The 12,452-nt window shown below is 43.7% G+C and overlaps 1 protein-coding gene across 6 annotated transcripts in view; it reads left to right on the top strand.

Moving 5' to 3' along the window:
- The window catches only part of RIPOR2 (RHO family interacting cell polarization regulator 2), a 178,251-nt gene that overhangs the window by 90,172 nt on the left and 75,627 nt on the right, over positions 1-12,452 (top strand). The gene's annotated exons all lie outside the window — the stretch shown is intronic.

The raw sequence follows: 12,452 nt of genomic DNA, 5'->3' as shown, positions 1-12,452 counted from the left end.
GAAGGCTTTACTGACAAATGCTTGGAGACTCAAAGGGACTGCAGGTCTGACCTGGATATCAGGAGGAGAATGTTCTGGGAAGAGTCAGGAGGCCAGTGTGGTTGCAGCCCAAAGTGAGCGAAGCCAGAGCAGTTGAAGATGGGACCCAGGAGGTTTCTGGGGGTCAGTGGGGTGTCCAGCTCTTACAAAGCTTTACGGGCCATTGTAAGGATTTGAGGTTTTGCTCTGTGGGAGATGGGGAGCCATCGGGGAGTGTTCAGCAAAGTGACATAATCTGATTTGCCTTTCAGAAGGATCATTCTGTTGTCTTGAAAAAAACAATGAGGGGGAGAGCACAGCTCAAGAAGCTTGTGCTTAACGAGGTCCTGGGTTCAATCCCCAGTACCTCCATTAAAGATACATAAACAAACAAACAAACAAAAGACCCAATGTGGGCATAAAGGGCAAAAGCAAGGGGGAAAAAAAAGTTAGGGGAGAATGGTGATATTCCAGAAGAGAATTGGTAGGGAACTGACCAGGCCTGATACTTTTCAGGGGGGAACAGTCACTAAGCATGACTCCAAGACTTTGACCCAAGCATCTAGAAGCATGCTGCTGCTCTTTACTGGCATGAGGAAGGCTACTGGATAAGTAGGCTTGGGATGGGTGGTGTATTGCCATTATGGACAAACAGGAGTCCAGTCTAGGACAGTTTATTTGACAATGTAGGTATAAACAGTGGATGATTTCAGGAAGTCCCAATCCAAGTACCCAGAAAAGTGGGCACTAGAAACTCTCCATTGAAATGTTGATAATAAAGCAGCATATACATAAGTGAGAATTACTCATAGATTTATCTCCAGCTTAGGGGAATCGGGCTATATAACCCATATGGGCTGTTCCCTAAAACCTGGAGTTTGAGAATATAATGCAAACCAGATCATAAATACTTAAGGGAGTTTGAAGGAAAGATCAGAGGGGAGGGGCTGGAACATCTGGGCAGGCTCCTTGAACGTGAATATTTGAAGGAGAACGCTTAACATCTTTGGGAGCACTGTTACGAAAAATAGAATAATCATGGCAATGCATCCGTAAACTCTCCATCTTCATGTGGCCTCTGTGCATGTGGTGCTGTGTTCATCAAATTAAAATGCTTGCATTTCTTGACATTACACTCCAAGGCTGTACATCCATAGCATCTCAGCTGAAAGAGATCTCTTTAGAGGTTTTGGGTCTTATCCTCCTAATAGAAGGTAGGTGAGGAAATACTCCCATTGATGAGTACCACTCCCTCTCTTTTCCCCCTTCCCGAAGATTTATCAGCCTCCCCCAGTCACACATCCATTAAACAGTCAAGAGCAAGCCATCAGCACACATGCTGTCATTTTAACTCCAATCCCAGAAGCTCTGTCTTCAATCCCTTCTCTGTATTCTCATATGGGAAAAATTGTTCTTCCTCCGTAAGATCACCTTTCGTATCCTCAAAAACCATTAAAAGAACGTATTAACACACCAGTCATTCTCCAAACACTGCAAAAGCGCAGTCAAATATTTGTATTCCACCAAGCACTTGAGTCGAATAGTATATCTTTGCCGACAAGAGGGCAAGTGTATTCTGAGCTCTGAAGAGCCCCAAATGGCTATGAATTGGGATCTGAAACGCAGGGGCACTCGCCCCACAGCTGTTGAACTTGAATTCCTCTTTGAACGCGGCACCCGGGGCTGAGAGGCACTTCTCAGAGAGGCCTGTGTGCATTTGTTCTTCTAAAACCTGCCAGTGCCCAGTGCTTACATCCTCGTTTGACTTGGCTGCTGTCTTGGGTCAAAGAGCAGGCGAAAGCAGGTGTTCTGATTTATCTTCTTCAAGTAGCCCCTCGAGGCCGCTGAGGACGGGTCAGTGAAAGAAGAAGCTGAAATAAAGCCTTCCATCCCCCAGCTCTCGTGCCTGCCAGCGGACAGCTGTTCCAGCCTCTTCGTGCTGCCGCTAATGAAAACATAACTGAGACTCAGTGAAAGATATGTAATAGGGGATTGCTTGGAGCTGCCTCTGACTTTGGAGATTTGCTTAAACCGAAGCGGTTGGATTTGTTGCCATTGCTGGGAAATTTTCACCTCCAGCAGCCTTAGCGTGAGTGACCTATTTTGAACGTGACAGCCGATTACACTCCGGTGGCGTGAATAATTTAATAGGTGCGAGATCTGTCAGCGCTGTGATATTACAGCAGCCTTGCCTGCCGGGCTAATTATGGAGGGTGACAACGCTCTGTCCTGTTGTCACGGCTCCTATCGGAAGCTGCCAAGGACGGGAATTGTGTGTGAGCAGAGAAGGAAAGAGGGGAAATGGGGCCAGGTCTGGTTCCTGCTACCAAAGGAGGCTTTGTGGGTTGAGCAAGCTGGGCTGCAGGAATCAGATTTCTACATTCACCTCCGCAAAGTGAAACAGGGCAGGGCGGGAGCAAAGGGATGGAGCTTGTATCTGGTATCCCGATTTTGCATAAAATGTTTGTTAGTAGGGGGAGGTGTAGGCTGTGAAAGGGTGATTAAGGAAGGAAAGAGGCACTAGACTCCGCAGCCTGCAGGGATAGCTAATGGTTTCCAGGCCTCCCTGAGGAGGCACTGGCCCTTTAAACATGCAGCTGGACTCACAGCCCAGGCACAGGAATATGAGAACCGCTGCAGAGAAGAGCAAAGAGCCAGGAGGAGCCCCAGTCGTGGCTTCAGAGTTTTTCCCTTGTGTTCTTAGCTGCCCTGATACTCCCTCTAGCTCTCTCTAGCTTTGCTTGAATGGTAGTGACAGCCGTTTAACCTGAGACCCGTTTCCGATGTGAATTGAACTCCAGAATAATGTCCATAGAGATAGTGAAGGTTAACAATCAGCGACAAAGTTTTAAGTAGAGTAGCTCCTGGGCCCATAATTTCTCCTAAAACCACCTCCTGAAGTTAACGGTCTCAATCAATTTCATGAGTTAGGGAGGGACCAACCTTTGGAGAGATTTTTGCGTAGTTGGGGGACAGTTAGGAGAAAAGGAATTGAACAGGATTGTGTGCAACAACTGATCTTGCCTAAAGTTGAAAGAGAAATGAAAATAAAAGAGTCACCTAAAGAAGAAATATTTTTAAAAAATGAATGACTGGATAAAAACAGATTTGTAAAATTTTTCAGTAATCCATAGGCTATTATTAATGTGTATCAACAGGGCAGTGTCAGGAAATTGATGGCTCCCTCAAGTTAGAATAATTCCAGGAAGGTTTCTTTACAAAGATATGACTTACAAAGGTGTGGGTGGAGTTTGGGGGAACCAGAGGGCAATTGGGGCCAACACCACTCCTGGGACCAAAGGATGGGAGAGGAAGAGGTGGCTAGAACCTGTAAGGAGAGAGAGCTGTGTAGAGGGGGCTGCTTGGAGGGGAGAGCTCATCTTCCGTGAAGGGGTATAGCCAGCCCAAAGGGACCTGAGGGCAGAGCTGGGGAATTAATATCCTCACCCACTCCTTCCCCTTTATCTGATCTCCTGTTAGGGCTCCCCATTGGCCAAACCCTACTGGACATTTGGGGTGGGAGCCCCCAGGGCAGAGAGCAGGAGAAAGGTGGAGAATGGACAGAAAGGGGCCACATGGGACAACCTGCAAGCCAGAGACTGTGTGGGGTCCTGGGACACAATATAAATCAATCACCTTGGAGACCCTTACAGACAAATCTTTTCTTTCATGTTTCCCCTGATAATGAGAGAAAAGGGAAGGGATTCATTATGAAGTGAGAGCTAGTTTAGAACCTTGAAAAAGCCTACCTATCAAGTACCTAGCATTGTGTTTACATGTGCATAGTGATAATTTCCAGTCAATTCTACGTCCACTCTGCATTATTTTATACTTATTTTAATTATCTTTGTGCTATAATATTTGTTGAATTAAATTTATACTGTTTACCTTCGGCCTTACCAGTTTCAGAGTTATGGGAATTTGTAAAGTTAATGTTCTACCAAAATGTTTGTCAATCTAGAGCAGAGATTCTCAAAATGTAGTCTGAGGAGCCCTCAGGTTTCTCAAGACTCTTTCAAGGGGTCCCCAAGGTCCTCAACAATTTTTAAAAATACAAAGGGGGTTAGTCTAGATAATGTTATACATATAAGCATAGGGTTTTAAAAAATTGTAGTATAGTTGATATACAGTATTATATGTCACAGGTATACAATATAGTGTTTCACAATTTTTAAAAATTATATTCCATTTATAGTTATGATAAAATATTTGCTATATTCCCCATGTTGTACAGTATATCCTTGTAGCTTATTTTATACCTAATAATTTGTACCTCTTCATGCCCTACCCCTATATCGCCCCTCCCAACCCCCCACTGGTAATCACCAGTTTGTTCTCTTTATCTGTGAGTCTGCTTCTTTTTTGTTATATTCACTAGTTTGTTGTATTTTTTAATTCCACATATACATGATATATACAGTATTTGTCTTTCTTTGTCTGACTTATTTCATTTATCATAATGCCCTCCAAGTATATATATATATATATATATATATATATATATATATATGTATATATAAATATATATATATATGTATATATAAATATATATACACACACACATATATGTTGGGTAAAATATAAAACGGCTAATCTAGATTCTGTTTTGTGTAATGGATCTTGAGACCAAAAAATTGGGAAGTGATTTTTATAAATTAGATTATTGCAGAAAATGACCCCTACATGTAATATAATAATAATGTATGAGAAATCCAATCTCACGTTGCTGGACAGAAGGGGCTTGTTTGCTACATAGAGGGCTTATTTTATTTTCTGTCAGCTCTGAACGTTTTGCTGACTATCTTATACCCATGCAACTTCCAGGTCACTTGGTGCAGAAGCTAAAAGTGGGGGTGGGGGTGGGGTTTAGAATTGGGATAGTTTGGCAGAGTGCATAGAGGGCCTGATTTCAGCACCCCTGGGGCATTCATTCCTGGGACATACTAAAATGTTAAGCGGATTGGCCCAACAAGTATCCCATTGTACAAGCAGATATGTGTGACAATGGTAAGAAAACAACAACCTAAGATGTCTACTCCCTTGAGGACTTTATCATCACTACCAGACGCGGGCAAAGGAAAATGGGGTTTTGCTCTCAGCAGTTTAGAAAGCTGTAAGCAAGATCCAGCTGTCATTTATCAGGCTGAAACATACTTGTGTAGGTCTGATGTCAATAAAGGCAAGCTTGTTATGCACTTTTTCTGGGAGAAAAAGTGACAGAAGGCAGCAGGGGCATTGTATGCTCTCATTCATTTTATAGTCAACATTTATCGATGATCTTCTATACTCACTAATCTAGAGGTTACAATGCTGTAAGCGGTACTAAGCGTAGTTCCTGGCATCAAGGAGCTTATAAACTAATGAGGAGACATATATCAAATATTTCTGATATATGAGGGGTCTTATTCAGGGGACACTGAGGGGACTTAAGGAGAATGCAGGTAGAGTGTGGAGGACCAAGGAAGGCATCATGAAGGAAGTAGTGTTTGAACAGGGCTTTATAGACTAGGAAGGGTTTTGAGAGACAAACATCAGCGGCAAATGAAAAAGGGATGGGCAATTCTCAACAGAAAATTTCCAGGCGGTGGAAATGGCCTAAGCAAAAAAGTAGAATCAGGAAGTATCAAATGTTAGAGCTGAAGTAAGCTTGGTGATCAAGTGGTCCAAACCCTTCGTCTGACAGGTGAATACATGGAGATTACAAAGCTTGAGATTTATCCTGAGTTTTCTACTGGCAGAACCAAAATACAACCCATGTGTTTCAAATCAAATTCTGACTTTTGACAGGGCTGTTTCCCAGACACTGAGCACAACAGGAAGAGCCAGAGCGTAGGGCAGGCACTGCAGACTATGTGTGTTAGGGGGTGAAGCTGAAAGGCTTTTGGAACCACCATGTGAGGCCAAGGGGCTGGGCACCTGTTTGGACCTTATCCAGACTCGTGTTTCCCTAAGTACATTCTGAGACAATGGCTGCAGAATTATCAGTGTGCCTGTTCAAAAGACTGAATTAGAATGAAAATCTGCATTTTAAACTCTTTCCCAGGGTGATTCTTATGCACTTTATAGATTAGAAAATGAAAAATAAAGAGGAATAGAGAAAGATTGATCATAGCGACAAATGAAGCATTAGTAGACATGAGCGAGGAGTAAAGAGATACAGTAGGAGAAAGGAGTTCAAGAATCGTAGAACTGGCAGCATTCCAAGCCATGACTTGACCGTGCATTTGGGTGACCAAGTGCCTGTAAAGGAAGGTCATAAGAGTAGGGAAGGAATTTCAAAATCAGGATGTTAGATCTGCTATCCACATGGATATCAAACATCATAGTTATAAAGAGAGATGAGATCTCAGTTGTACCTGTCTACCTCTCTCTGGGACTAGTCAACTAGACCAAGAGGAAAAACCAGAATTCACCAGCATCAGAGGCAGAAGGAACATAGAGAAATAAAAATGGATCCAGTCCCCAGATATAAGCAGATCTCTGGGACTTTCCAATTAGAGCATCATCTCTGCTTCATCATGGCAATGGGTCTTCAGACCTGTTCTGAATTCTGTATTAAATATCTGATGCTCCAAATCAGGAAACTAACTTGGTTACACTTTTGGATGCTCTCCTGCTTTCTTCTGATGAATTGTGTCTTTACTCGGATCAATTGGTGGTGCAAAGAACAATCAGCCTGGTGTGGCCAATTCTGTTCCCCAAACAAAAACAGGCTTTAAAAATGCCTGGGAGAGAAGAACAGAACAAAATTCAGCTTTTAGAAGAGACCATTTTCAGTGCTGGTGAAGTTCAAACACCCTGTTTTATGGCCCCCAAAATAATCACAGTTCCCATAGCACCCATGGCACTTCCTCTTTCATAACACCCGCCTCAGTTATTTACGGCTGTCCTAACCACCAGGCTCCACAAGACAGGTTCCATGACTTTCCTGTTTATTACCTCTGTGGCTCCTGCCCTTAGCAGAGTGCCTGACACCCGAGTTGAAATAATAGCTTGTTGAAATAATAGCTGTTATTTGTACCTAAGTGCTGTTTTAAATTAAAATTAAATTAAAATTAAAATTGGGGGTTGGGGGAGGGAAAGTTGTGTGAAACGGTTACTACTTTGGAAGAAATCATTTCTTTCCATTGGTGTGAAAGAATCACACAAAGTCTTCACTAGTGGAGTTTCCTGTAATATCCTGCACCCCCACCCCCTGCCCCAGTGCCTGACAAGCTCCAGGCTTCACTGTTTCCCTGGATGAGGTTACAAGGACTCAGGCAAGGTATCTCTGAATGCTTTGATCAGTGGAGTTTTTGAGATGGAAGAATCCTGCTTAGGTAATAGTGGGGACCTAAAAGGAAGTCAAATGCATTATAACAGAGGAAGTAGAGACAGGTAGAAATTAATCACCCAAGAATGAAGACTTTGGTGACCACAGCAAGAGCAGGATTTGAGAGGCAGTGTGAAGACCTTTGGATTAAGCACTAGGAGACCTTGGTTCTGGTGCTGGACTCTTCATTTGGTTACGTGACCTTGGGTAAATAATTTAACGTCTTCAGGATTTGGACCAGACAAACCAGTAAGGATTATGTCCTAGATGTGCAGACCTGTGCTGCCTGGTCCCTCACTCATGCTTGTACCTGATCGCTAGGAAGGGTCTGTGTTGGGAATTCTGGGGACCACAAGGTCACCTGGGACAGATCCCATCACCTGGAGTTGCCAATCCAATGAGGGGAATGGCTCTGTAATAAGCCTTCACTTTACATACTCCACTTTCTGTGCTCCCTTCCTAAGGGAGAAGCTCAGGGTGGGGAGGATACAGCTTACTGTCCCTTCTTCATTCCTGTTCAGAGATTCAGTCCCAAATCTAAGGTGCTAAGGGAAGTCTAAAGGCAGCTGCCTGGAAAACCACTCCATGCTTCTCTTGGGCCTCTGGCCCCAACTCTGAATGTACACACCCCGTCCCCACATTCATACCCAAGGTTCAGCAAATTAGGGTGGAAAGTGGAATGTACGATGGTAAAGAGTATTTTATAATTTTTATCATCTCTGACTTTAAAAAACAGCTTCATCTTTGTAACCATGAGCAAGTTACTTACTCACCCTCTCAGAACAACAGTTTTCTTACCTCTCAAATTAGGACAATAATTTAAAAAGAGATTGTTGTAGTCTTAAGTTAGATAATGTCTGTAAATCACTTAGCATCATTTATATTCCTTTTCATCCTCTACCCCACTCCCACCCCTAAAATGTGTACATCTACATCAGTCCCATTCCTTCAGTGGGAAGGTAGTGGAGTTGGGGAGGTGGGTGTTATGGACCGGATGCTTGTGTCTTCCGAAGTTCATATGTTGAAGCCCTCATCCCCAGTGTGGCTGTAGTTGGAGCAGGGAAGTAATTAAGGTGAAACAAGGTCATAAGGATGGGGCCTGATTGGATAGGATTAGTGTCCTTCTAAGAAAAGACACCAGAGAGCTTGCTCAGTCACCCTGGGCACATGCACTGAGGAAAGACCATGTAAGGACACAGTGAGAAGGCAACTGTCTGCAAGCTGGGAAGAGAGCCCTCACCTGAGATTGATTCAGCCAGAACCTTGATCTTGGACTTCCAGCCTCCAGAACTGTGAGAAAATACATTTCTGTTGTTTATGAGCCCCCAGTCTGTGCTATTTTGTTATGCCAGCCCTGCAGACTCATACAGTGGGGAAATGGAAAGTTTGCCTGTCTCCAGGTGGGTAGTAGACCCTGCTCTTTCCCCTAGATTTTTCCTAGATAGCTTCTTAGTTCTGATGCTAATCTGCAGTAGCTCCCAACTTATTTCTCCCAAAACTTCTACTGCCCATCTGTGCTTCTTTCTAGGCCTCTTTCTCCAGAGTGAGGTAAATGGAGAAATGTTTGGGACCATCTGACTCTATACAAACAGCTGTAATCCAAAGCGGAAGGTGCCAAGCATCTCAGGAGATGCTAAGATCTATGATATTATGAAAGTTCTGAAGTGAGAGGGCAGGGAAAGGGGCAAGGACCTGAGGAAAACAGATACAGACTAGAGTCCTGACACTGGATCTTGATGAGTAGATGTGGCTTTTAGGAAACAGGTGAAGGCGATGCAGATGGAGATGGGCCAGGGGGTGGGGTTGACAATAAGAGGATCAAGGTAAGAGTAAAGCATGCCCCAGAAGGGCAGAGTTACTCACCTTTCATTCAGTAAGTCCTTTTTGAGCTCTTGCTCTGTGCTGGGGATACGGTTTATAAGACAGAAACAGTCTCTGCCCTTATTATCTCACAGTCCAGTGAAAAACAGACAAAGGACAACTAAAAAGGTAAATAAAACCATTAGGATTTACAATTGGTGCTATAAGAGGCACAGGACATTAAAAAAGAATAACTGAGGGGAAGGATATATTTAAAAGATGTGGGTGGTCAGGGAAGGCCTCTCTGAGAAGTGGCTTGACATGTTCAAGGAACTGAAAGAAGGCCCTTGTGACCTTAGTGACCTGAGCTTAGTAAGAGTGGGGCCAGAAGCATGAGTAAGGCTGGAAAGACTAGAAGGGATTGGCTCACCAGGGTCTTGTAAACATTGATATGGAGTTTGGATTTTGTTCTATAATAAACAGGGAACAAAGGCAAGATTTCAAGCAGGAGAGTGACCACAACGTAGTTTTTACTTTTAAAGGTTACTCTTTCTGTACTGGTTATCTATTGCTACATAACAAATAGTCACAAACTCAGCTACTTAAAACAACACATCCTTATTATTTCACAGTTTCTGTGGATCAGAGGTCCAGGCACAGCTTAGCTTCAGGGCAGTCACAGGGCTGCAATCAAGGTGTCAGCCAGGGCTGGGGTCTCATCTGAAGGCACGACTGAGGAAAGATCTACTTTTGAGCTAACATGATCAATAGCAAGATTTAGTTTCTGTGAGCTACTGAACAGAGGACCTCAGTTCCTTGTCACAGGAGCTTCTCCAACATGGCAGCTGGCTTGATCAAAGCCAACAAGGGACAGAGTCGGCTAGCAAGATAGAAGTCACAATCTTTTATAATCTAATCATGGACGTGCCGTCTCAGCACATTTGCTGTACTCTGTTGGTTAATAATAAGTCAGTAGGCTAGCCCATGCTTATGGGGAAGGGCTTACACAAAGATGTGAATACTAGGAGATGGGAATCATGGAAGACTATCTTAAAGTTGGTCTGCCACAGCGGAGAATGGATTCTAGGGAAGGGTGAGTGGAGGCAAGGAGATAAGGAATAGAGGCAAAGTGTGATGGTAGTAGGGCTGGAGAGAGGTAACCAAGAATGAGAAGCGTCTTAGAGACAAAAGCAACAGGTTTTGTTGAAGAATTGAGTGTGGGAAGTAGAGGAAAAAGAGGTATCAGTAATAACTACCAGATTTCTGGTCCTGTAGCAATTGGGTGGATATTGGTGCCATTTATTTTTTACTAAGATGGTTAAGTATAGGGGAGGACCAGGTTTGGTTTACAGGGAGGAGAACCAAGAATTAGCCAGCAAGAAATTAACAGGAATTTTTAGATGGATACTTGGCCATCTGACCCTGCAGGCGAGTTCTGAGTTAGAAGTATCAATCTGGGACTCTTTGGCACATGAACATGACTGGAAGCCCTAGATGAGGCTGCACTGTGGGCCCTGAATGTCTGTCTAAAATGGTTACATGTACATCATTCCTAGAACCCTATTTAGTCCCCTGTAAAGTGCCACAGCCTACCTTCAGAACTGCGTCTCCTTTTACTTGCCCTAATTCTGTCTTTTAAGAGGAGTGTACAGGTTCTATCCTCTCCCTCCTGCTGGTTTTACTTACTTTTGGGGGAGGAGTGTATCATTTGATTTAATCCCACTTGGCCTTGTGAGCTATTTCACTATTGTCTTAAACAATGTCATTCAGCTCCCATACTTAATCTTGTTATCGCCTCATAGGCTGTAAACTCTGGGGGGGGAGGGGTGTTCTTTTTCTTTTCTTCCCAGTCCCTTGCTCAGTTCTCCACAAATACTTATTGTATGAATGAGTGTTTCACTAGCAGTTTTATGACCATTTTAGTAGCTACCAAGCAAGAGGCAAAAGGGGTGCTGTGGGAGTCTTGCAGCTGCTGGGACCTTTGTGACTATCAGATTTATTGACCCTGGAAAGGACTGAGGAAGTCATCGGATAGGAAAAGGAAGTGAAAAGGGAGGCAGAGTAAGGAAATAGCCATAAAAAGTGGGCTTAGCTGTCAGGTATCAACAGGGGTACAACAGGGATGAACCTAGGTCCAGACCGAAGAGAAGGACAAGGATCTATGACAGACAGGACAGAAGGGCCACCACCACCCATGCTTGCAAGTGCCCAGACCCAGCTTTGGCTTGTGTATCTAAAGTCGATTCAGTTGTGTCTCCTTGGACAAGTCACATTAACTCCCTTGAATCTTGCTTTTCCCATCCGTGAAATGGAACTAATAATACCTACTACAGACGTGAGTCAGGAATAAATGACATGGTGCCTGTAAAGTAGCAGCTCCAGAACCCAGGATATAAGAAGACAGTCAGTGAACTGTAGTGTTCAGCATTGTAAGGATTGTCTCAAGTCAACCAAACTCACTAGGAGCCCATGTCTTGATCAGAATACCAATATTGAAAACACACAAAGAATAACTTGCCAGGAAGACTGGAGTGTTCATATCACGTGGTCACCACATTTTCTTTTCTGAAGGAGAGTCTACGTGGGAAGACTGAGTGCTGTCAGGAACTATTCTGTAAGTTGGAAGAAGGACTAAGGGAGGTGGGTGTCTGGAAAAATCCAGCTGCCATGAAGTGTTCAGACCATCAAGACACTCACTGCTCAGGCTGCTTTCATGATCTCAGGCAGAGGCACAGTGACCAGAGCTTGCTCTGGGGTGTCCTTTCTAAGCATTAAACACACTCTGCTCCTATTTTGTCTTTAGGCGGGTTATGACGTAGATGATTAGGCTATGGTTTTGGCAGCTGAGATTCCAAGCCTGAGGATGCAGTCTCCTTATCACAACTGGATAAGGACACAGTGTCCTCAGATGTTCCCCACTGGTCCCTATCTAAGCTCACTGAGTCTTCCTAACCCCTCACAATGTGACTGAATCCTACATCCGGGAGAGGGGATGCAGCTTGCAGTACCATTCTATTTAACATTTTCTGCAAACACAGTTTATTCAGTATGGTGGCTTTACAGATAAGGAAACAGATAAAGAATTCCCCATCTAAGGACAGAGGCAGAGGCTTGGTCTCTGGGTCCTCATAGATGCCCAGTCTTGTACACCTTCCACTCCAAAGACTTTCTGTGGAATGTCTTTGTCAAATCCACACTTTCCTAAGGGAAAGCTTTACATACAATTCAAATCCACCAAAACAAAATACAAAGCATCTCTGCTTCTCCCCATTGTTATGAGAGCTCTCTGCTCAAAAATCCCTAGGGGAGAGCCCACACAAAG

The sequence above is a fragment of the Camelus bactrianus genome, chromosome 20 (assembly GCF_048773025.1).
Source record: "Camelus bactrianus isolate YW-2024 breed Bactrian camel chromosome 20, ASM4877302v1, whole genome shotgun sequence".
NCBI lineage: Eukaryota > Metazoa > Chordata > Mammalia > Artiodactyla > Camelidae > Camelus > Camelus bactrianus.
The sequence above is the reverse complement of the archived record's forward strand: the minus strand, read 5'-3'. Positions and strand labels throughout refer to the sequence as shown.